At 48.0% G+C, this 17458-nt stretch overlaps 11 non-coding genes and 22 pseudogenes across 11 annotated transcripts in view; all 33 read left to right on the top strand.

Moving 5' to 3' along the window:
• Positions 1-19, top strand: part of LOC143951654 (5S ribosomal RNA) — a 119-nt gene extending 100 nt beyond the window's left edge. The window contains exon 1 of the ribosomal RNA XR_013266906.1: positions 1-19. This exon is cut by the window's left edge and continues 100 nt beyond it. This is a non-coding gene — a ribosomal RNA (5S ribosomal RNA).
• A 109-nt stretch (positions 20-128) lies between these two features.
• LOC143946137 (5S ribosomal RNA) lies at positions 129-247 on the top strand (annotated as a pseudogene).
• A 109-nt stretch (positions 248-356) lies between these two features.
• On the top strand, positions 357-475 carry LOC143944188 (5S ribosomal RNA; annotated as a pseudogene).
• Positions 476-585: 110 nt separating this feature from the next.
• LOC143945323 (5S ribosomal RNA) lies at positions 586-704 on the top strand (annotated as a pseudogene).
• A 109-nt stretch (positions 705-813) lies between these two features.
• On the top strand, positions 814-932 carry LOC143954282 (5S ribosomal RNA). The gene has a single exon (XR_013269288.1). It is a non-coding gene; the product is annotated as a 5S ribosomal RNA (ribosomal RNA).
• A 109-nt stretch (positions 933-1041) lies between these two features.
• LOC143946136 (5S ribosomal RNA) lies at positions 1042-1160 on the top strand (annotated as a pseudogene).
• Positions 1161-1269: 109 nt separating this feature from the next.
• On the top strand, positions 1270-1388 carry LOC143948775 (5S ribosomal RNA; annotated as a pseudogene).
• A 109-nt stretch (positions 1389-1497) lies between these two features.
• LOC143951653 (5S ribosomal RNA) lies at positions 1498-1616 on the top strand. Its single transcript, XR_013266905.1, has one exon. It is a non-coding gene; the product is annotated as a 5S ribosomal RNA (ribosomal RNA).
• A 109-nt stretch (positions 1617-1725) lies between these two features.
• On the top strand, positions 1726-1844 carry LOC143945761 (5S ribosomal RNA; annotated as a pseudogene).
• A 326-nt stretch (positions 1845-2170) lies between these two features.
• LOC143950660 (5S ribosomal RNA) lies at positions 2171-2289 on the top strand. Its single transcript, XR_013266007.1, has one exon. It is a non-coding gene; the product is annotated as a 5S ribosomal RNA (ribosomal RNA).
• A 109-nt stretch (positions 2290-2398) lies between these two features.
• On the top strand, positions 2399-2517 carry LOC143944887 (5S ribosomal RNA; annotated as a pseudogene).
• A 109-nt stretch (positions 2518-2626) lies between these two features.
• Positions 2627-2745, top strand: LOC143953750 (5S ribosomal RNA). The gene has a single exon (XR_013268803.1). It is a non-coding gene; the product is annotated as a 5S ribosomal RNA (ribosomal RNA).
• Positions 2746-2854: 109 nt separating this feature from the next.
• On the top strand, positions 2855-2973 carry LOC143949600 (5S ribosomal RNA). Its single transcript, XR_013265502.1, has one exon. It is a non-coding gene; the product is annotated as a 5S ribosomal RNA (ribosomal RNA).
• A 109-nt stretch (positions 2974-3082) lies between these two features.
• Positions 3083-3201, top strand: LOC143947354 (5S ribosomal RNA; annotated as a pseudogene).
• Positions 3202-3310: 109 nt separating this feature from the next.
• On the top strand, positions 3311-3429 carry LOC143945140 (5S ribosomal RNA; annotated as a pseudogene).
• A 109-nt stretch (positions 3430-3538) lies between these two features.
• LOC143947457 (5S ribosomal RNA) lies at positions 3539-3657 on the top strand (annotated as a pseudogene).
• Positions 3658-3766: 109 nt separating this feature from the next.
• Positions 3767-3885, top strand: LOC143944922 (5S ribosomal RNA; annotated as a pseudogene).
• A 326-nt stretch (positions 3886-4211) lies between these two features.
• On the top strand, positions 4212-4330 carry LOC143952272 (5S ribosomal RNA). The gene has a single exon (XR_013267465.1). It is a non-coding gene; the product is annotated as a 5S ribosomal RNA (ribosomal RNA).
• Positions 4331-4439: 109 nt separating this feature from the next.
• Positions 4440-4558, top strand: LOC143954913 (5S ribosomal RNA; annotated as a pseudogene).
• A 109-nt stretch (positions 4559-4667) lies between these two features.
• Positions 4668-4786, top strand: LOC143945138 (5S ribosomal RNA; annotated as a pseudogene).
• A 109-nt stretch (positions 4787-4895) lies between these two features.
• On the top strand, positions 4896-5014 carry LOC143946771 (5S ribosomal RNA; annotated as a pseudogene).
• Positions 5015-5123: 109 nt separating this feature from the next.
• Positions 5124-5242, top strand: LOC143946621 (5S ribosomal RNA; annotated as a pseudogene).
• A 109-nt stretch (positions 5243-5351) lies between these two features.
• LOC143947775 (5S ribosomal RNA) lies at positions 5352-5470 on the top strand (annotated as a pseudogene).
• Positions 5471-5579: 109 nt separating this feature from the next.
• Positions 5580-5698, top strand: LOC143950329 (5S ribosomal RNA). Its single transcript, XR_013265741.1, has one exon. It is a non-coding gene; the product is annotated as a 5S ribosomal RNA (ribosomal RNA).
• Positions 5699-15479: 9781 nt separating this feature from the next.
• Positions 15480-15598, top strand: LOC143947058 (5S ribosomal RNA; annotated as a pseudogene).
• Positions 15599-15707: 109 nt separating this feature from the next.
• Positions 15708-15816, top strand: LOC143948805 (5S ribosomal RNA; annotated as a pseudogene).
• A 109-nt stretch (positions 15817-15925) lies between these two features.
• Positions 15926-16044, top strand: LOC143947995 (5S ribosomal RNA; annotated as a pseudogene).
• Positions 16045-16153: 109 nt separating this feature from the next.
• Positions 16154-16272, top strand: LOC143952493 (5S ribosomal RNA). Its single transcript, XR_013267664.1, has one exon. It is a non-coding gene; the product is annotated as a 5S ribosomal RNA (ribosomal RNA).
• A 109-nt stretch (positions 16273-16381) lies between these two features.
• Positions 16382-16500, top strand: LOC143951804 (5S ribosomal RNA). Its single transcript, XR_013267041.1, has one exon. It is a non-coding gene; the product is annotated as a 5S ribosomal RNA (ribosomal RNA).
• Positions 16501-16609: 109 nt separating this feature from the next.
• LOC143947508 (5S ribosomal RNA) lies at positions 16610-16728 on the top strand (annotated as a pseudogene).
• Positions 16729-16837: 109 nt separating this feature from the next.
• On the top strand, positions 16838-16956 carry LOC143945649 (5S ribosomal RNA). Its single transcript, XR_013265137.1, has one exon. It is a non-coding gene; the product is annotated as a 5S ribosomal RNA (ribosomal RNA).
• A 109-nt stretch (positions 16957-17065) lies between these two features.
• LOC143947352 (5S ribosomal RNA) lies at positions 17066-17184 on the top strand (annotated as a pseudogene).
• Positions 17185-17293: 109 nt separating this feature from the next.
• LOC143945137 (5S ribosomal RNA) lies at positions 17294-17412 on the top strand (annotated as a pseudogene).
• Positions 17413-17458: the final 46 nt, after the last annotated feature.

Below are 17458 nucleotides of genomic sequence, written 5' to 3'. Positions count from 1 at the left end.
ATACCAGGTGCCGTAGGCTTTTTTCCATTATGTTGTTGGCTTTGGGGACCTGCTGTATTTTTCCTCTCGATTGCCCGAGGTGACCACCTTGGCTTTTGTCAAGAGAGTTGTAAGTAGGGTGCAAGATCACCTACGGCCCCATCACCCTGATTGCCCTCGATCTCGTCTGATCTCGGATGCTAAGCAGGGTCGGGTCTGTTTAGTACCTGGATGGGAGACCGCCTGGGAATCCCAGGTGCCGTAGGCTTTTTTCCATTATGTTGTTGGCTTTGGCGACCTGCTGTATTTTTCCTCTCGATTACCCGAGGTGACCACCTTGGCTTTTGTCATGAGAGTTGTAAGTAGGGTGCAAGATCACCTAAGGCCACATCACCCTGAAAGCGCTCGATCTCGTCTGATCTCGGATGCTAAGCAGGGTCGGGCCTGGTTAGTACCTGGATGGGAGACCGCCTGGGAATACCAGGTGCCGCAGGCTTTTTTCCATTATGTTGTTGGCTTTGGCGACCTGCTGTATTTTTCCTCTCGATTGCCCGAGGTGACCACCTTGGCTTTTGTCAAGAGAGTTGTAAGTAGGGTGCAAAGTTTGCCTACGGCCACATCACCCTGCATGCGCTCGATCTCGTCTGATCTCGGATGCTAAGCAGGGTCGGGCCTGGTTAGTACCTGGATGGAAGACCGCCTGGGAATACCAGGTGCCATATGTTTTTTTCCATTATGTTGTTGGCTTTGGCGACCTGCTGTATTTTTCCTTTCGATTGCCCGAGGTGACCACCTTGGCTTTTGTCAAGAGAGTTGTAAGTAGGGCGCAAGATCGCCTACAGCCACATCACCCTGAATGCGCTCGATCTCGTCTGATCTCGGATGCTAAGCAGGATTGGCCCTGGTTAGTACCTGGATGGGAGACCGCCTGGGAATACCAGGTGCTGTAGGCTTTTTTCCATTATGTTGTTGGCTTTGGAGACCTGCTGTATTTTTCCTCTCGATTGCCCGAGGTGACCACCTTGGCTTTTGTCAAGAGAGTTGTAAGTAGGGTGCAAGATCACCTACGGCCCCATCACCCTGATTGCCCTCGATCTCGTCTGATCTCGGATGCTAAGCAGGGTCGGGTCTGTTTAGTACCTGGATGGGAGACCGCCTGGGAATCCCAGGTGCCGTAGGCTTTTTTCCATTATGTTGTTGGCTTTGGCGACCTGCTGTATTTTTCCTCTCGATTTCCCGAGGTGACCACCTTGGCTTTTGTCAAGAGAGTTGTAAGTAGGGTGCAAGATCGCCTATGGCCACATCACCCTGAATGGGCTCGATCTTGTCTGATCTCGGATGCTAAGCATGGTCGGGCCTGGTTAGCACCTGGATGGGAGACCGCCTGGGAATACCTGGTGCCGCAGGCTTTTTTCCATTATGTTGTTGGCTTTGGCGACCTGCTGTATTTTTCCTCTCGATTGCCCGAGGTGACCACCTTGGCTTTTGTCAAGAGAGTTGTAAGTAGGGTGCAAGATCGCCTACGGCCACATCACCTTGAATGCGCTCGATCTCATCTGATCTCGCATGCTAAGCAGGGTCGTGCCTGGTTAGTACCTGGATGGGAGACCGCCTGGGAATACCAGGTGCCGTAGGCTTTTTTCCATTATGTTGTTGGCTTTGGGGACCTGCTGTATTTTTCCTCTCGATTGCCCGAGGTGACCACCTTGGCTTTTGTCAAGAGAGTTGTAAGTAGGGTGCAAGATCACCTACGGCCCCATCACCCTGATTGCCCTCGATCTCGTCTGATCTCGGATGCTAAGCAGGGTCGGGTCTGTTTAGTACCTGGATGGGAGACCGCCTGGGAATACCAGGTGCCGTAGGCTTTTTTCCATTATGTTGTTGGCTTTGGCGACCTGCTGTATTTTTCCTCTCGATTACCCGAGGTGACCACCTTGGCTTTTGTCATGAGAGTTGTAAGTAGGGTGCAAGATCGCCTATGGCCACATCACCCTGAATGCGCTTGATCTCGTCTGATCTCGGATGCTAAGCAGGGTCGGGCCTGGATGGGAGACCGCCTGGGAATACCAGGTGCCGTAGGTTTTTTTCCATTATGTTGTTGGCTTTGGCGACCTGCTGTATTTTTCCTCTCGATTGCCCGAGGTGACCACCTTGGCTTTTGTCAAGAGAGTTGTAAGTAGGGTGCAATGTCGCCTACGGCCATATCACCCTGAATGCGCTCGATCTCGTCTGATTTCGGATGCTAAGCAGGGTCGGGCCTGGTTAGTACCTGGATGGGATACCGCCTGGGAATACCAGGTGCCGTAGGCTTTTTTCCATTATGTTGTTGGCTTTGGCGACCTGCTGTATTTTTCCTCTCGATTGCCCGAGGTGACCACCTTGGCTTTTGTCAAGAGAGTTGTAAGTAGGGTGCACGATCGCCTACGGCCACATCACCCGTGATGCGCTCAATCTCATCTGATCTCGGATGCTAAGCAGGGTCGGGTCTGGTTAGTACCAGGATGGGAGACCGCCTGGGAATACCAGGTGCCGTAGGCTTTTTTCCATTATGTTGTTGGCTTTTGCGACCTGCTGTATTTTTTTTCTTGATTGCCCGAGGTGACCACCTTGGCTTTTGTCAAGAGAGTTGTAAGTAGCGTGCAAGATCGCCTACGGCCACATCACCCTGATTGCACTAGATCTCGTCTGATCTCGGATGCTAAGCAGGGTCAGGCCTGGTTAGTACCTGGATGGGAGACCGCCTGGGAATACCAGGTGCCGTAGGCCTTTTTCCATTATGTTGTTGGCTTTGGCGACCTGCTGTATTTTTCCTATTGATTGCCTGAGGTGACCACCTTGGCTTTTGTCAAGAGAGTTGTAAGTAGGGTGCAAGATTGCCTACGGCCACATCACCCTGAGTGCGCTCGATCTCGTCTGATCTCGGATGCTAAGCAGGGTCGGGCCTGGTTAGTACCTGGATGGGAGACCGCCTGGGAATACCAGGTGCCGTAGGCTTTTTTCCAATATGTTGTTGGTTTTGGCGACCTGCTGTATTTTTCCTCTCGATTGCCCGAGGTGACCACCTTGGCTTTTGTCAAGAGAGTTGTAAGTAGGGTGCAAGATCACCTACGGCCACATCACCCTGAATGTGCTCGATCTCGTCTGATCTCGGATGCTCAGCAGCGTCAGGCCTGGTTAGTACCTGGATGGGAGACCACCTGGGAATACCAGGTGCCGTAGGCTTTTTTCCATTATGTTGTTGGCTTTGGCGACCTGCTGTATTTTTCCTATCGATTACCTGAGGTGACCACCTTGGCTTTTGTCAAGAGAGTTGGAAGTAGGGCGCCAGATTGCCTACGGCCACATCACCCTGAGTGAGCTCGATCTTGTCTGATCTTGGATGCTAAGCAGGGTCGGGCCTGGTTAGTACTTGGATGGGAGACCGCCTGGGAATACCAGGTGCCGTAGGCTTTTTTCCATTATGTTGTTGGCTTTGGCGACCTGCTGTATTTTTCCTATCGATTGCCTGAGGTGACCACCTTGGCTTTTGTCAAGAGAGTTGTAAGTAGCGTGCTTGATCACTTACGGCCGCTTCACCCTGAGTGTGCTCGATCTCGTCTGATCTCGGATGCTAAGCAGGTTCGGGCCTGGTTAGTACCTGGATGGGAGACCGCCTGGGAATACCAGGTGCCGTAGGCTTCTTTCCATTATGTTGTTGGCTTTGGCGACCTGCTGTATTTTTCCTCTCGATTGCCCGAGGTGACCACCTTGATTTTTGTCAAGAGAGTTGTAAGTAGGTTGCAAGATCGCCTACGGCCACATCACCCTGAATGCGCTCGATCTCGTCTTATCTCGGATGCTAAGCAGGGTCGGGCCTGGTTAGTACCTGGATGGGAGACCGCCTGGGATTACCAGGTGCCGTAGGCTTTTTTCCATAATGTTGTTGGCTTTGGCGACCTGCTGTATTTTTCCTCTCCATTGCCCGAGGTGACCACCTTGGCTTTTGTCAAGAGAGTTGTAAGTAGGGTGCAAGATCGCCTATGGCCACATCACCCTGAATGCGCTCGATCTCGTCTGATCTCGGATGCTAAGCAGGGTTGGGCCTGGATGGGAGACCGCCTGGAAATACCAGGTGCCGTAGGCTTTTTTCCATTATGTTGTTGGCTTTGGCGACCTGCTGTATTTTTCCTCTCGATTGCCCGAGGTGACCACCTTGGCTTTTGTCAAGAGAGTTGTAAGTAGGGTGCAATGTCGCCTACGGCCACATCACCCTGAATGCGCTCGATCTCGTCTGATTTCGGATGCTAAGCAGGGTCGGGCCTGGTTAGTACCTGGATGGGATACCGCCTGGGAATACCAGGTGCCGTAGGCTTTTTTCCATTATGTTGTTGGCTTTGGCGACCTGCTGTATTTTTCCTCTCGATTGCCCGAGGTGACCACCTTGGCTTTTGTCAAGAGAGTTGTAAGTAGGGTGCACGATCGCCTACGGCCACATCACCCGTGATGCGCTCAATCTCATCTGATCTCGGATGCTAAGCAGGGTCGGGCCTGGTTAGTACCTGGATGGGAGACCACCTGGGAATACCAGGTGCCGTAGGCTTTTTTCCATTATGTTGTTGGCTTTGGCGACCTGCTGCATTTTTCCTATCGATTACCTGAGGTGACCACCTTGGCTTTTGTCAAGAGAGTTGGAAGTAGGGTGCCAGATTGCCTACGGCCACATCACCCTGAGTGAGCTCGATCTTGTCTGATCTTGGATGCTAAGCAGGGTCGGGCCTGGTTAGTACTTGGATGGGAGACCGCCTGGGAATACCAGGTGCCGTAGGCTTTTTTCCATTATGTTGTTGGCTTTGGCGACCTGCTGTATTTTTCCTCTCGATTGCCCGAGGTGACCACCTTGGCTTTTGTCAAGAGAGTTGTAAGTAGGGTGCAAGATCGCCTACGCCCACATCACCCTGAACACGCTCGATCTCGCGTGATCTCGGATGCTAAGCGGGGTCGGGCCTGGTTAGTACCTGGATGGGAGACCGCCTGGGAATACCAGGTGCCGTCGGCTTTTTTCCATTATGTTGTTGGCTTTGGCGACCTGCTGTATTTTTCCTATCGATTGCCTGAGGTGACCACCTTGGCTTTTGTCAAGAGAGTTGTAAGTAGCGTGCAAGATCGCCTACAGCCACTTCACCCTGAGTGCGCTCGATCTCGTCTGATCTCGGATGCTAAGTAGGTTCGGGCCTGGTTAGTACCTGGATGGGAGACCGCCTGGGAATACCAGGTGCCGTAGGCTTTTTTCCATTATGTTGTTGGCTTTGGCGACCTGCTGTATTTTTCCTCTCGATTGCCCGAGGTGACCACCTTGGCTTTTGTCAAGAGAGTTGTAAGTAGGGTGCACGATCGTCTACGGCCACATCACCCGTGATGCGCTCAATCTCATCTGATCTCGGATGCTAAGCAGGGTCGGGTCTGGTTAGTACCAGGATGTGAGACCGCCTGGGAATACCAGGTGCCGTAGGCTTTTTTCCATTATGTTGTTGGCTTTGGCGACCTGCTGTATTTTTTTTCTTGATTGCCCGAGGTGACCACCTTGGCTTTTGTCAAGAGAATTGTAAGTAGGGTGCAAGATCGCCTACGGCCACATCACCCTGAATGCACTCGATCTCGTCTGATCTCGGATGCTAAGCAGGGTCAGGCCTGGTTAGTACCTGGATGGGAGACCGCCTGGGAATACCAGGTGCCGTAGGCTTTTTTCCATTATGTTGTTGGCTTTGGCGACCTGCTGTATTTTTCCTATTGATTGCCTGAGGTGACCACCTTGGCTTTTGTCAAGAGAGTTGTAAGTAGGGTGCAAGATCGCCTACAGCCACATCACCCTTAGTGCGCTCGATCTCGTCTGATCTCGGATGCTAAGCAGGGTTGGGCCTGGTTAGTGTAAGGAGATTCCATAATACATTGCATTATTGATTGCTGATTCTGATTACTGATTTCACCCTGAAGATATAAGTTCAGGATTGCTTATCTGCTTAGTGATTGAAAGAGACTTTTCTTGATACAATTTAGAGAATCTATCTCATGACAGTATTGCTCAATAACTGAATTATCTCATTGCCATGTCTATCTATTTCTGTTAAATGTCTTCATCTCAGGAAGCATCTGTTTGTGGTTTTCATCTCTGTACACTGTTACTGGGTAAAAGGCTAGATTTGGTTTTTAGGAAGTTGTGGCTGGCACATCATGGTCAGCAGTCGGTAACAGAAAGTAAGGAATTATTGAACTGTAATAAGTTTGAAATACAGAGGTTAAAATTAAGGTCACAAGACATTGACGAATAATATGCTAATGAACATTTATATGTATCATTTTGATTGGCCCCCAAAATTGGGGCAGAGTTTTGTAAAAAGAGTATAAAACGGCGAATCCAGTATTAAAGAATTGTAACCATTTCAGCATACCAATTGTGTCTGTATGAGTCATCGGTTACCCGCCGGCGAGGACCTCCACTGAGCCATCTCCAAGAGCCTAGGCCACAAAGAGAAGACGGGCAACCTAACAGTTTTGGTACCAGGAGAGTGGGGTCTGGCGTTTGTTTGAACAGGTAAGACACATTCTGCTCCTTTTTACCTATTTTTGGTAACTGGTGTTGGTGCTTGCCTTGTTCAAATAACCTTGTATATCCACCCACTTACATAACTGTGCCTTCGCAACGGGCTAGGCTGGCCCCTTGGAAGGTTAGAGGGGCTCGCAGGTATTTTGGGTTTTTTGAGTAGTCTGACTAGGCTGGTCTGACTGTATTGAGTAGAGGTATATATATATAAGTGTGTTTAAAACTCGGGAAGTATAGGATACGCCCGTAGTATAAGGAGTGGCTGAGTGGACGCCCAATCTTTTTGGGGAAATATTGGAAAGTGCACTTATAATAACATGTTGATATAATGTAACTTTATTTGGCCATTGTATATATATATATATAAGATTTTGCTTGTTTTTCTTTTAGGTACCACCGTAAGTATTTAGGGTGTATAGAGAATTAGAGATAAGTGTATGGTATATATATGTATGACAACTGAATGTAAAGTATTGTATTGATTTGAAAGGTTTTATTAAGGCATTACACATATATGCACTAAATGAACAACATAAATCAGGAACCCGATTGTAGTGAGATAGCGCCCGCCTGCCCACGTTGCACCTTTGGTTTACTGTTCCTTAGTGTTGACAGGACGTGGATCCTGCTTACCACTAGACCAACTGGGTTCTCATACCGACTTGGTGCAAGGGGAGTATATCCAACCACGAGGAGGGGTTTCCTATACCGAGTACTGAGGGTTAACCTTCATAGCTATATCAGCCCCACAGCAATAACAGATGAGGGGACTTTCTCCCAAGTCAGGGAACAGATTATAGCACAAACAGGTTGCTTTCATCTCTGTCCCTGTACTAGACACACCCTACCAAGGTTATTAGATGGGGAATTCTGCAGCAACCCAGACCACGGCCAACCCATCCCCCTATGAGTATGTTAAAAACACACTACCGGGGCCACAGGTAGAACCTTTTTGGACACAGGTCAGAGAACGGTGCCAACAGCTAGGAATACATGACCCAGGACCACTAGGTCCCTGTTCAGAGGATGAATGGAAAGAGGTGAGCAAGGTGTGTCAGGTGCACAAGCACTCTTATCCACCTGGGAAATGGGAAGACACCCAGTACATGAAAGATTGTTACAAAACATGGAATAGATGCTTAGCCAAGTATAAAACAAAGTATGTAACTAAAGTCCCCACAGTAAAGCCTGTAAACTCACCCGCCCTATCTCAGCAACCTGAGGCACCACCACCCCCCCCCCTTATGTGATGGTTAAACAGGAAGATGGAACATTGGGTCCATGTCTTCAGCTGTATCCATCTTTAGACCCAGCAGTGTTGGCCACCATAGTGTATGGGGCAGCTGATCAGGCACAAGTTACACGATGGGAAAACGAAAGTAGAAGCAGGAAAGAGGAAGTCCGGGCAGAAGGTATACAAAGTAGGGAAGAAGAGAGGATTAGAAAAATGGAAAGGGAATTAGAAGAGAGGTTAAAAGAGCTTAGAGAAAGAAAGGAGGAATTAGAGCAGAAAATGTCTAGAAGGGAGGAAGAGCTAGAAGAGTACAAAAGAGAGCTGGATAAGAGGGAAGGTGAGATGAGAGAATATTCTGCGATAACTAAGGAAGAAAGGGATGGAAAGACCCTGAAAGAGGGGGAAGAGGAAGAAGTCGGGAAGTTAAGCCCCAGGGAAAAGGAATGGGAGGAGAAACAGAAAGAATTTAATAAGAGACAGCAGGTAGAGGAAGAAAGGATACAGAGGAAAAGGGAAGATTTAGAGGCATACGAAAGGAAACTAGAGAAAGAGGCAAGAAGGATTGAGGAGGCCAAGGGAAAGATAATTTCACAGCCATCCACCACACTCAGAAGCCAAACGAAACCGGCCATAAGCCAGAAACCCCCACAGGAGGAAAGGGAGCAGGGTGAAAGAGAAATAGACATGGAACAGGAAAGTCTAGGTGCCACCTTTAAAGCACCACTTATGCATATAGGGGAGACGGAAGTCCATATTCCCCTACCTTTAGGCACACTGTCAAAAATAAAGGAATTATGCCCCAGCCCAAAGAAAAGCCCTAGGGAGGCTGGCGCTTTCCTTGCAAAATACAGTGCAGGGACAAGCTTGGATAAGGAAGATATAAAAGGGATCCTTAGTATAATTGACCCTGACAGTCCAGAAGGGCATCCCGTAGAGGCCTTATGGACAGCCCACATAAAGGAAGATAAAGATTGGGTATCTTTTTGGAAAAGCATGGGGAATCACTGGTCTACTATATACAAGGGTTCATCCGCACTCCAGGAACTTATCCTAGCAAAACAGGGACCAAAGGAAAAATTCTATGAATTTTGTACCCGGGTATATGGCTTGTGGAAAGCAGTAGATAACGCTACCCCCCAATTGTTCACCTCCACCATTATGGCTGGTGGCGATACGAAGGTGACACAGCTGCTTAAATTCACTAATCCAAAGTGGGCAGAACAAGCCCCAGATGAATTTATGAAGGATACTAGATCACGAGAAACATCAGGGGTATTTGAGCAGAAGGGTGGCATTTTTCCCTCCCTGACACCAACCCAGGCTCCGCCCACCCACATAATGACAATGCAACCTTATCCACCAATGCAATCTTATCCCCCAGATCAGGCTTACCCACCAGACCAGGGATGCTTTAACTGTGGGGAACTGGGACACTGGAAGTCCCAATGTCCCTACAGAATTAGAACAAACGCTCAGAGAGGAAGAGGTAGGAATCTAAACACCACCCCACATCGCCTTCAGGATATCAGGTATCCTCACCCACCACAACCCCAATACCAGCCTCAGCCTCATAGACCACCCCCACGCATCCCGATGCAGTGGCCATCCGCTCGGCGGACCCCACAATAGGGATGCCAAGAGAATGTCCCGTCCCTCAGCCTTGTGTGTTATAATCCATCGTGGAAAAGTCTTCCGCAAGTACTATTGCGGGTAGACAATCACCTGATATGTCTATTATTAGATTCAGGGGCTACATTCAGTAGTTTGAATGATGCCATATATGACACACCGCACTGTACTGAGGGAAACTCTATTGGTATAAATGGGACATCAATTACCCACCCCATCACTCCACCATTGCCCGTGGCTACTCCAGAAGGGCAGGAACTATGTACCCAGAGTTTTGCTGTCCTTGTGGATTGTCCAGTATCTTTAATGGGGAGGGACCTACTCTCAAAACTGAATATCACCATTAAATTTGACAGAGGGGGCTCCCTCACTGCCAGCTCACCATTTTGCGATTTACATGCTCCAAAAAGACACACTTACAGGGGACTCTTTGCATCATTACCACCCACTCTAGAAACACATGCCATATGGGCAGAAAACAAAGGGAGTGTGGGTTTTATTAACTGTACACCTTACACACCACAAATGCGTCCAGACGCCAAAGTACAATATCACAAGCAATACCCCCTGCCACTCGAAAAAATTGAAGGCATCACACCATTAATCGATGATTACATAGCAAAAGGGATTCTGAAACACATTATAAGCCCCTGGAATACACCAATCTACCCTGTGAAAAAGGCAAATGGGGAGTGGAGGCTTGTACAGGACCTAAGGGCCGTCAACAAGCAGGTTATACCTCTGCCACCTTTGGTAGCAGATATTTCTTTCATCTTTTTGAAAATACCTGCTGATTCCCTTTGCTACACAGTAGTGGACCTGGCAAATGCATTTTTTAGCATCCCGATCGATGAAAGGGTATTGCCCATGTTCTCATTTTCATGGGGGAAAAAGCAGTTGACCTGGTCAAGATTACCGCAGGGGTATGTGGACAGTCCGGCAGCCTTCTCCATGGTCCTTAATGAGACAATTAAGTCATGGACTGCTGAGCGCGGGTCGGTACTAATACAGTATGTGGACGACTTGCTCCTGTGCAGTCAATCTGCTGAAGATTGTGCGGTCGATTCCACATCTCTGTTACATCACCTGGCCAGGTCTGGCCACCTAGCATCGCGGAAGAAGATACAATGGTGTCAAAGTCAGGTAGAATACCTGGGATGCATTCTGAAGGAGGGAACCAGGCTAGTATCCCCCAAACGTGCCGCAGCCCTGCAGGCTCTCAGTCCCCCGAGAGACAAAGCAACCTTGCTGTCATTCTTGGGCGCAATCGTATATTGCCGCCAATGGATCCCAGATTGTTCATATTATGATGGCATTCTGAGGGAGGCTACCTTGTCCACCGCCCCAAAGACAATAGATTGGACAACAGAAAGGCTCCATGCTTTTCAGGCCTTGTTAAAAAGTCTGACTCAGGCCCCCGCCCTGGGATTGGTGGAATATGGCAAACCTTTTCAATTATACTGTGTGGTGTCGGGAAATTCTTTTGCTGCAGTTTTAACACAGCAACATGGAACCGGGTACCGACCAGTCTCCTATCTCTCAAAAAAGTTGCCTACCCAAGTACAAGGGATGCCATCTTGTCTACAAAACCTTGCTGCTTGTGCAATGGCAGTTCAAGAAGCTAACAAATCAGTATTAGGCCATGAGCTGACTCTCTACACTACTCATTCAGTGACTCACCTCCTGCAAAACATGAACACGCAGCATATGACAGCACAAAGGCTTAGTGGGTATGAGATCACACTTCTGAATACTGATAACCTCACCCTCAAACACGCACCACCAAGTAATCCCACTGTCCGCCTTTTGCATTCTTTGCTCAGGCTGCCACGAGACCCTGATCAGAAACACAATTGTGTTGAACAGGTTGCAGCAATAACCAGCCCTCGCCCAGATCTCACTGATATTCCCCTACCAGGAGTACAGGACGTTTTCGTAGACGGCAGCTGCTCCCGCCCCTCTGATGCAACATTCCTGACAGGGTACGCCATTGTCCAACTCCCTGATGTGGTGTTGGAAGCAAAAGCTTTACCACCCTCCTCGGCACAGGTAGCAGAATTGGAGGCGCTCACAAGAGCTTGCATACTTTTCTCAGATCAGGAGGTAAACATTTACACAGATAGTAGGTACGCTTTTGGGGTCACGCATGACTATGGCGTAATATGGGCAAATAGAGGATTTAAAACTGCTGACAACAAGCCAATTGCTAACTCTACGCAAATTAAAGCACTCTTGCAAGCGATCCTTCTCCCAAAGCGGATAGCGGTCATCAAGGTAAAGGCACATTCATCAAATAACAGCAGAATTTCCAAAGGAAACGCGCTGGCAGACAGAGAAGCAAAAAAGGCCGCTGCCCTATACATTGGTCAGCCAGCCCCCACAACAATGTTCTTCAAAGAACATTTTACATCACCCAACTTTAAAACCATTGTGGCACAAATACAGGGATTAGCTACAAAGGAGGATGTTTCTTTTTGGGTCAAGGATGGCTTGACCAAGGACCAAGAAGGTCTTTGGTCAAAAGAGGGGAAGATATTGGGCATACCAGAATCAAGCAGTGTTCTCATACTTTCCTATCTCCATGGTCCAGGACATATAGGTACCACCGCCCTAACGAACATATACACAAAGTCTTTCTGTACAAACAATTTAAATAAACAGGCAAAACTCCTCACCAGCAGTTGTATGACCTGTGCACAAAACAATGTCCAAGGGAAACATCATGGATTACATGGCCACCTGCCCCCACCCCTAGGTCCCCTAACAGATTTACAAATAGACTTTACACACATGCCCAAACAAAAAGGCAATTTGAAATGCCTTTGCGTGATCGTATGCAGGTGGTCAGGCTGGGTTGAATGTATTCCGTGTACAGGTGAGACTGCTAAAATTGCTGCCAAATGCATACTGAACCATTGGGTTTGTAGGTTTGGAATACCAACGGCCATATGGTCAGACAGAGGACCTGCCTTTAGCTCCTCTGTTACACAGACTTTAGCTAAGCTACTAGGCTTACAGTGGAAACTGCACATCCCTTACCACCCACAAAGTGCAGGGGTAGTGGAAAGAATGAACAGGAACATTAAAGACAAGTTAAAAAAGGCTACGGGGGGCACCATGAAAGGATGGTTGGATTACCTTCCTTCTGTCCTATTTCAGATCAGAACAACACCACATGCCAGAACAAAACTCTCGCCCTTTGAGATTTTGATGGGAGTTCCTGCAAACATAGAGCTGCCCCTCTTAGATCAAAACACTGACATTAACATCTATTCCCAACAGGAAATGTACGTGAAAAATCTGGTAAGTATGCTACAGGAAATGAACGAACAAGTCTCTGTCACCTTTTCTCCTATTTCCACAGAGCCGACACACCCCTTCATCCCAGGAGATCAAGTGCTAGTCAAGCAACTGGCCCACAAAAAGAGGATCGGACCAATCTACTCTGGACCTTGGAAGATAGAGAAGGTTTCCAGAACTGCTGTACTGACCGATCTAGGAAACACCTGGATCCACGCCAGCCGGCTAAAGAAGTGTCCACAGCAACCCCAGACCCCAGACCCACCTCCAGCACCCCAGGACTCCTCTGACCAGGAACAGCAACCAGATTTGAAGGACGCTCAAGAAGGCATAAAGCAAATCCCTCTGAACGACAAGACAAATCCCTCACCCACAGGAAGAAACGAGTAGCAGAACTTTGTACACAGTACCTGACAAAAATGATTTCCACTTTTGTGTCAGGAAAAACATTATGCTTCTGGACATGTCTGATTCTGATAGTATTCATACCTGTTTGGTTAATAGCGAATTGTGTGTACCATCCAGAAGATTCGGGGCTACTAGAAGGCATATGTGGGAAAGCACAGACAGCCAATGTCCCTAGTTTAAAATATAAAAGAAGTATACACCCCACTGAACCCCCTTCAGGTTTCACCGACAAAATGTTGTTGTTAAAGTTTAAGTACAGTTATGCACAAAAGTCTGGTTTTGAGAAATGTTGGATATGCAGCAAACTCCACCCTAGTACAGCCAGAATCCCATTAATGGCCATTCCCTTAAACATCACTCCTTTCCTGAATGGAACACCCCCTATTGTTCTTGCCAATGTCATAAGGAAAAGTCCCAACAAGCCCCTCAGTTTTCAAATCGTGGGTAGAAGCCATGCTCCAGATTGGTGTTTCATAATGGGAAACATTTCCAGGGGAGCTGAGGTGTGCAAATGGTCGAAACTTAATGTCTCCATGGCTTCCCTTACCGATAACTCATTTTTTCACACCACAGACCCTGTGATAAATGCTACCATCTATGACCTTTTTAATTCTAGCTCCCACTCCCCGGTCACACAGTTATTAGCTCTGCTGATGGCATCTGGACATTCAAAAGGCGCAAGGACCATTGTTAGTCAACGACCCTTAGCATTAGGCAACACAACCTACATCTGTTGTGGCAAGCTCTGTTACCCATGGATTCCTGAGGAACCCCAAGGGTGGTGTTATCTTGCTAAAATAGTCCCTATAATGGGAGTAGTGGGGGATAATGGACAAGGACACCTACTTAAAGCTAGTACCCACCCAAGATACCCTCTAAAACACCATGTGAAAAGAGAAATGTTCCTAGAAAAAGATATGACCTGGGCCTGGTTTCCTTCCTGGACAGGATGGGGAATAGATTTGATGAAGAAACTAAACAACTACACTTCAATCATAGATGAGATCTTGGAAAAGGACTCTGATGACATCACAAAACTAAACCTAGAAACCAGAGCAATTAGAAAACAACTAGAGCTACATGACCTGGCTATAGAAAGCATGAGTGCAGCCCTCACTGGCCTCTGTGAAATTACTGAGGACTATGAATGCTGCACCTGGATACATAACACGAGTATCGAGATCCCTGATTACTATGACATAATTGCACAACACAGAAAAGAGGTAAACAAGCTACAACAGGATGCAAGGGACATTGGGAAAACATGGGACCCTTTCTCTACAGGGTTCAGTTTAGGAGGTCTCACTTCATGGTTGAAGAACACTGCGATGACTATTTTCACCATACTGCTTTTCATATTGTTCTTGTATGCATGCTTCATGTTACTCAAATGCCTCTGCAGGAAGGGTAGCGAAGCACGTTCTGAAACCATGAAGCTGACTTCCATTTCCAGAGATCCCACGGTATGGTACGAGAATCAGGAACATGAGGCCGGAGGATATGAATCCATGAGGCCTAACAAAAAGGTAGAAAATGACCATTTCGATGATATCGAATGGTCAAAGGGAGGATTGTAAGGAGATTCCATAATACATTGCATTATTGATTGCTGATTCTGATTACTGATTTCACCCTGAAGATATAAGTTCAGGATTGCTTATCTGCTTAGTGATTGAAAGAGACTTTTCTTGATACAATTTAGAGAATCTATCTCATGACAGTATTGCTCAATAACTGAATTATCTCATTGCCATGTCTATCTATTTCTGTTAAATGTCTTCATCTCAGGAAGCATCTGTTTGTGGTTTTCATCTCTGTACACTGTTACTGGGTAAAAGGCTAGATTTGGTTTTTAGGAAGTTGTGGCTGGCACATCATGGTCAGCAGTCGGTAACAGAAAGTAAGGAATTATTGAACTGTAATAAGTTTGAAATACAGAGGTTAAAATTAAGGTCACAAGACATTGACGAATAATATGCTAATGAACATTTATATGTATCATTTTGATTGGCCCCCAAAATTGGGGCAGAGTTTTGTAAAAAGAGTATAAAACGGCGAATCCAGTATTAAAGAATTGTAACCATTTCAGCATACCAATTGTGTCTGTATGAGTCATCGGTTACCCGCCGGCGAGGACCTCCACTGAGCCATCTCCAAGAGCCTAGGCCACAAAGAGAAGACGGGCAACCTAACAGTTAGTACATGGATGGGAGACCGCCTGGGAATACCAGGTGCCGTAGGCTTTTTTCCAATATGTTGTTGGCTTTGGCGACCTGCTGTATTTTTCCTCTCGATTGCCCGAGGTGACCACCTTGGCTTTTGTCAAGAGAGTTGTAAGTAGGGTGCAAGATCACCTACGGCCACATCACCCTGAATGTGCTCGATCTCGTCTGATCTCGGATGCTAAGCAGCATCAGGCCTGGTTAGTACCTGGATGGGAGACCACCTGGGAATACCAGGTGCCGTAGGCTTTTTTCCATTATGTTGTTGGCTTTGGCGACCTGCTGTATTTTTCCTATCGATTACCTGAGGTGACCACCTTGGCTTTTGTCAAGAGAGTTGGAAGTAGGGTGCCAGATTGCCTACGGCCACATCACCCTGAGTGAGCTCGATCTTGGATGCTAAGCAGGGTCGGGCCTGGTTAGTACTTGGATGGGAGACCGCCTGGGAATACCAGGTGCCGTAGGCTTTTTTCCATTATGTTGTTGGCTTTGGCGACCTGCTGTATTTTTCCTATTGATTGCCTGAGGTGACCACCTTGGCTTTTGTCAAGAGAGTTGTAAGTAGCGTGCTAGATCACTTACGGCCACTTCACCCTGAGTGTGCTCGATCTCGTCTGATCTCGGATGGTAAGCAGGTTCGCGCCTGGTTAGTACCTGGATGGGAGACCGCCTGGGAATACCAGGTGCCGTAGGCTTTTTTCCATTATGTTGTTGGCTTTGGCGACCTGCTGTATTTTTCCTCTCGATTGCCCGAGGTGACCACCTTGGCTTTTGTCAAGAGAGTTGTAAGTAGGTTGCAAGATCGCCTACGGCCACATCACCCTGAATGCGCTCGATCTCGTCTTATCTCGGATGCTAAGCAGGGTCGAGCCTGGTTAGTACCTGGATGGGAGACCGCCTGGGAATTCCAGGTGCCGTAGGCTTTTTTCCATTATGTTGTTGGCTTTGGCGACCTGCTGTATTTTTCCTCTCGATTGCCTGAGGTGACCACCTTGGCTTTTGTCAAGAGAGTTGTAAGTAGGTAGCAAGATCGCCTATGGCCACATCACCCTGAATGCGCTCGATCTCGTCTGATCTTGGATGCTAAGCAGGGTCGGGCCTGGTTAGTACCTGGATGGGAGACCGCCTGGGAATACCAGGTGCCGTAGGCTTTTTTCCATTATGTTGTTGGCTTTGGCGACCTGCTGTATTTTTCCTCTCGATTGCCCGAGGTGACCACCTTGGCTTTTGTCAAGAGAGTTGTAAGTAGGGTGCAAGATCGCCTACGCCCACATCACCCTGAATGCGCTCGATCTCGCATGATCTTGGATGCTAAGCAGGGTCGTGCCTGGTTAGTACCTGGATGGGAGACCGCCTGGGAATACCAGGTGCCGTCGGCTTTTTTCCATTATGTTGTTGGCTTTGGCTTCCTGCTGTATTTTTCCTCTCGATTGCCCAAGGTGACCACATTGGCTTTTGTCAAGAGAGTTGTAAGTAGGATGCAAGATCGCCTACGGCCACATCACCCTGAATGCACTCGATCTTGTCTGATCTCGGATGCTAAGCAGGGTTGGGCCTGGTTAGTACCTGGATGGGAGACCGCCTGGGAATACCAGGTGCCGTAGGCTTTTTTCCAATATGTTGTTGGTTTTGGCGACCTGCTGTATTTTTCCTCTCGATTGCCCGAGGTGACCACCTTGGCTTTTGTCAAGAGAGTTGTAAGTAGGGTGCAAGATCACCTACGGCCACATCACCCTGAATGTGCTCGATCTCGTCTGATCTCGGATGCTCAGCAGCGTCAGGCCTGGTTAGTACCTGGATGGGAGACCACCTGGGAATACCAGGTGCCGTAGGCTTTTTTCCATTATGTTGTTGGCTTTGGCGACCTGCTGCATTTTTCCTATCGATTACCTGAGGTGACCACCTTGGCTTTTGTCAAGAGAGTTGGAAGTAGGGTGCCAGATTGCCTACGGCCACATCACCCTGAGTGAGCTCGATCTTGTCTGATCTTGGATGCTAAGCAGGGTCGGGCCTGGTTAGTACTTGGATGGGAGACCGCCTGGGAATACCAGGTGCCGTAGGCTTTTTTCCATTATGTTGTTGGCTTTGGCGACCTGCTGTATTTTTCCT

The sequence above is a fragment of the Lithobates pipiens genome, unplaced genomic scaffold (assembly GCF_037356315.1).
Source record: "Lithobates pipiens isolate NorthernLeopardFrog02 unplaced genomic scaffold, aLitPip1_a1.2 Scaffold_30, whole genome shotgun sequence".
NCBI classification, from domain to species: domain Eukaryota; kingdom Metazoa; phylum Chordata; class Amphibia; order Anura; family Ranidae; genus Lithobates; species Lithobates pipiens.
The sequence above is the reverse complement of the archived record's forward strand: the minus strand, read 5'-3'. Positions and strand labels throughout refer to the sequence as shown.